This window comes from Lolium rigidum, chromosome 4 (assembly GCF_022539505.1).
Source record: "Lolium rigidum isolate FL_2022 chromosome 4, APGP_CSIRO_Lrig_0.1, whole genome shotgun sequence".
Lineage (NCBI taxonomy): Eukaryota > Viridiplantae > Streptophyta > Magnoliopsida > Poales > Poaceae > Lolium > Lolium rigidum.
In genome coordinates, this window is record NC_061511.1 from 280,214,147 (window position 1) to 280,219,864 (window position 5,718).

The window sequence follows — 5,718 nt, forward strand, 5'->3', positions numbered from 1 at the left end:
GTACAACTTTTCTGAAACACAAAAACAGCAGAAAACAGGAACTGACACTGTGGCACTATGTCAATAGGTTAGTTCCGAAAAATGCTAAATAGTGTATCGAAATGCACATAAAACATAAGGGAATTGGTAGAAAACAAGCATGGAGCATCAAAAGTTATAGATACGTTTGCAACGTATCAGTGCGGAGTGCCCAAGTGTCCCCCCTTCTGCCCCGGGTTCACCCGGCTCAGAAAATATAATTAGGGGTTAAACTAATACTTGGCGAAAATTACTGATCTTGATAGAGAACACGGGCTCTACTGAGGAAACGGTTTGGCAAGTTGCTACCTGAAGATGGAGTTTGGCAGACATTACTAAGGAGAAAATATGTTGGTTTAAAAATGATCTCTCATGTCTACTGGAAACCTGTAGATTCTCACTTCTGGGCTGGCCCCAGGATGACATAAAAGTATGTTTTCTCTTTTGGTTATTTCTCTATTATAAGGATGGATCTGAGATTATGTTACGGGAGGAAAAATTAATGGCTAGGAAATGACACTGTTTGAGGCAATATCTAGCTTTGTATAATATTATTCGACAAGAAGGTGAAACCTAAGGTTATGGATGTATCCCCACCAAGTGTGTCCTTTGGAATGGACCTTGTCGGGACCAGGCTTAATAATTGGAATGCACTGCAACAACGCTTAGCTTTCGTCAATTATTACCAGGTCCGAACAAGTTTCGCTAGAATCTTAATGAGAATGGCAATTCTATGTATAGAGCATTGATTTCATCTTTACAACCGGTAGTTAATAATAAGACAATTTGGAAGATATTGATACATTAAATCCGAAGGTTTTTTCATGGTACCTTCATCGTGGGGATGTCCTTACAAAGGACAACCTAGCTAAGCCCATGTTCCTTATATTGACTTTTTTTATTTCCTATAGAACTATGGTTTGTTGGACGAATGTGTACATCTTGGTTATGCAGAGGTCGGGTGTAATGATTAAAACTTTTGAGTAATAAAGCGTCCATTATCGAAAAAGGTAATGATAGTCATATCTACTCATAGTGGCGCGACCTACTGACCGCCGGCGTGGCCGAAGGGGCCAACACCATCGGGCGCTCGATTCGAGCCCCAAACCTCGCGCTCATTCTTCATGCGGCGGCGCGCCCTCCCGCCGTCGCGGCGATCGCCCTGGCGATGGACACAATCTCTTGCTTGTCGCGGTCACAATGGAAGTCGTCCCACCTCCAACACATGTGGCCCTCTACCATGGCGGTGTCCCAAGCGACTCTCTCCGCTAGAAGCGCCACCTCCATGTAGGCATTGAGGCAACCTAGTCCCCCACCACCATCTCTGCCACACGCGTGATCGCCGAGGCGGTCTGCTCCAACTCTCGGGTTCCTAGGTTCACCCGCGGATGGCGGCTTAGCCTCGCCTCCACCGCCGCCTCTCGTGTCGCGCGGTGTTCCGCCTAGGGACCCTTGGGCGGCATTGAGCCTTTCCGTCCTCATGTCCGTTGTGGCTTGCCGGCCGAGCGGCCTCGTCACGTTTGGTGGTGCAGAACGACTAGAGCAAACAATAATACAAACATGGTACTTAGAGCCGGTTCTCGTCTATAGTCGGTTCTGCTCTGCGGCTCAACCCGTCGGTCTCTAATAGCGCGTCAACCTAAGATAGTTTCCTTAGCGGCTCAAAGACTAGCACCCTTAGACGGGCAGAAATCCAAAGTGTCTCGAAAAGTTTGAGGACCTGAGATGGCTCCTTTTTCGACCCATCTCGAAAAGGATGATGACCTGAGACGGTTCCGATTGAAAGTCGTCTCCAACCACCGAACATCCTGAGATAGTGTTCACTACGGACGTCTCCAATACGCCTAGATGCGGAGACCTTACTTACTGCGAACCATCTCAAAGATATTTCCGGTTGCAAGCGGTTATTTTATGTAACCGTCTCTACATGTTGAGATGGAGTAGTAAACCCATCGTCTCCAAGATTATTTGATGTAGAGACATGTTTTTTAACGCAACCGCCTCAGGTTAAATTTTTGGAGACAGATTTAAAGCGGAGGTGGTGTATTTTAAAACCGAGCCAAACCGCCTCGACGGGCCATCTCTAAGTAGAGAGTTTGTACTAGTGAAAACCCGCTGCTCATCGCTCATATTTGGAGCGTCACCGTTGTTGTGGAGTGATACGCGTGAAGCACATGTCCGTTGGGAATCCCAAGAGGAAGGTGTGATGCGTACAGCAGCAAGTTTTCCCTCAGTAAGAAACCAAGGTTATCGAACCAGTAGGAGTCAAGGAACATGTGAAGGTTGTTGGTGGCGGAGTGTAGTGCGGCGCAACACCAGGGATTCCGGCGCCAATGTGGAACCTGCACTACACAATCAAAGTACTTTGCCCCAACGTAACAGTGAGGTTGTCAATCTCACCGGCATGCTATAAACAAAGGATTAAATGTATAGTGTGGAAGATGATGTTTGTTTGCGAAGAACAAAGTTTGCAGTAGATTGTATTTCAGATGTAAAAGAATGGACCGGGGTCCACAGTTCACTAGTGGTGTCTCTCCAATAAGATAAATAGCATGTTGGGTGAACAAATTACAGTTGGGCAATTGACAAATAGAGAGGGCATAACAATGCACATACATATCACGATGACTACTATGAGATTTAATCGAGGCATTACGACAAAGTACATAGACCGCTATCCAGCATGCATCTATGCCTAAAAAGTCCACCTTCGGGTTATCGTCCGAACCCCTTCCAGTATTAAGTTGCAAACAACAGACAATTGCATTAAGTATGGTGCGTAATGTAATCAACACAAATATCCTTAGACAAAGCATTGATGTTTTATCCCTAGTGGCAACGGCACATCCACAACCTTAGAACTTTCTGCCATTGTCCCAGCATTCAATGGAGGCATGAACCCACTATCGAGCATAAATACTCCCTCTTGGAGTTACAAGTATTAACTTGGCCAGAGCCTCTACTAGCAACGGAGAGCATGCAAGAACATAAACAACACATATATGATAGATTGATAATCAACTTGACATAGTATTTCATATTCATCGGATCCCAACAAACCAAACATGTAGCATTACAAATAGACGATCTTGATCATGATAGGCAGCTCACAAGATCTAACATGATAGCACAATGAGGAGAAGACAACCATCTAGCTACTGATATGGACCCATAGTCCAGGGGTGAACTACTCACACATCAATCCGGAGACGATCATGGTGATGAAGAGTCCTCCGGGAGATGATTCCCCTCTCCGGCAGGGTGCCGGAGGCGATCTCCTAAATCCCCCGAGATGGGATTGGCGGCGGCGGTGTCTCTGGAAGGTTTTCCGTATCGTGGCTCTCGGTACTGGGGTTTTCGCGACGAAGGCTATAAGTAGGCGGAAGGGCAGAGTCGGAGGAGGCACGAGGGCCCCACACCATAGGGCGGCGTGAGCCCCACCCAGGCCGCGCGGTGATGGCGCGTGAGACACACGTCCGTTGGGAACCCCAAGAGGAAGGTGTGATGCGTACAGTAGCAAGTTTTCCCTCAGAAAGAAACCAAGGTTTATCGAACCAGTAGGAGCCAAGAAGCACGTTGAAGGTTGTTGGTGGCGGAGTGTAGTGCGGCGCAACACCAGGGATTCCGGCGCCAACGTGGAACCTGCACAACACAATCAAAGTACTTTGCCCCAACATAACAGTGAGGTTGTCAATCTCACCGGCTTGCTGTAAACAAAGGATTAGATGTATAGTGTGGATGATGATGATTGTTTGCGAAGAACGATAAAGAACAATTGCGAGTAGATTGTATTTCAGATGTAAAGAATAGGACCGGGGTCCACAGATCACTAGTGGTGTCTCTCCCATAAGATAAATAGATGTTGGGTGAACAAATTACAGTTGGGCAATTGACAAATAAAGAAGGCATAACAATGCACATACATATATCATGATGAGTACTATGAGATTTAATCAGGGCATTACGACAAAGTACATAGACCGCTATCCAGCATGCATCTATGCATAAAAAGTCCACTTTCAGGTTATCATCCGAACCCCCTCCAGTATTAAGTTGCAAACAGCAGACAATTGCATTAAGTATGGTGCGTAATGTAATCAACACAAATATCCTTAGACAAAGCATGGATGTTTTATCCCTAATGGCAACAACACATCCACAACCTTAGAACTTTCTGTCATTGTCCCAGATTTAATGGAGGCATGAACCCACTATCGAGCATAAATACCCCCTCTTGGAGTCACAAGTATCAACTTGGCCAGAGCCTCTACTAGCAACGGAGAGCATGCAAGAACATAAATAACATATATGATAGATTGATAATCAACTTGACATAGTATTCAATATTCATCGGATCCCAACAAACACAACATGTAGGATTACAAATAGATGATCTTGATCATGATAGGCAGCTCACAAGATCTAACATCATAGCACAATGAGGAGAAGACAACCATCTAGCTACTGCTATGGACCCATAGTCCAGGGGTGGACTACTCACACATCGATCCGGAGGCGATCATGGCGATGAAGAGACTTCCGGGAGATGATTCCCCTCTCCGGCGGGGTGCCGGAGGCGATCTCCTGAATCCCCCGAGATGGGATTGGCGGCGGCGGCGTCTCTGGAAGGTTTTCCGTATCGTGGCTCTCGGTACTGGGGGTTTCGCGACGAAGACTTTAAGTAGGCGGAAGGGCAGAGTTGGGAGGGTCACGAGGGGCCCACACAACAGGCCGGCGCGGCCAGGGCTTGGGCCGCGCCGCCCTATTGTGTGGCCATCTCGTGGCCCCACTTCGTTTCCTCTTCGGACTTCTGGAAGCTTCGTGGAAAAATAGGACCCTAGGCGTTGATTTCGTCCAATTCCGAGAATATTTCCTTACTAGGATTTCGGAACCAAAAACAGCGAGAAAACAACGAATCGGCTCTTCGGCATCTCGTCAATAGGTTAGTGCCGTAAAATGCATAAATATGACATATAATGTGTATAAAACATGTGAGTATCATCATAAAAGTAGCATGGAACATAAGAAATTATAGATACGTTTGAGACGTATCACGCGGCCCTGTGTTGTCGGCGCCTCGTCGCCCCACTTCGTAACCCCTTCGGTCTTCTGGAAACTCCGTGGAAAAATAAGACTCTGAGCGTTGATTTGGTCCAATTCCGAGAATATTTCCTTTGTAGGATTTCTGAAACCAAAAACAGCAGAAAACAGCAACTGGCTCTTCGGCATCTCGTCAATAGGTTAGTGCCGCAAAATGCATAATAATGACATAAAGTGTGTATAAAACATGTGAGTATCATCATAAAAGTAGCATGGAACATAAGAAATTATAGATACGTTTGGGACGTATCAAGCATCCCCAAGCTTAGTTCCTACTCGCCCTCGAGTAGGTAAACGATAACAAGGATAATTTCTGAAGTGACATGCTATCATAATCTTGATCAATACTATTGTAAAGCATATGAGATGAATGCAGTGATTCGAAGAAATGGTAAAGACAATGAATAAACAACTGAATCATATAGCAAAGACTTTTCATGAATAGTACTTTCAAAACAAGCATCAATAAGACTTGCATAAGAATTAACTCATAAAGCAATAAATTCTTAGTAGAAAGCTTTGAAGCAACACAAAGGAAGATATGAGTTTCAGCAGTTGCTTTCAACTTCAACATGTTTATCTCATGGATAATTGTCAACA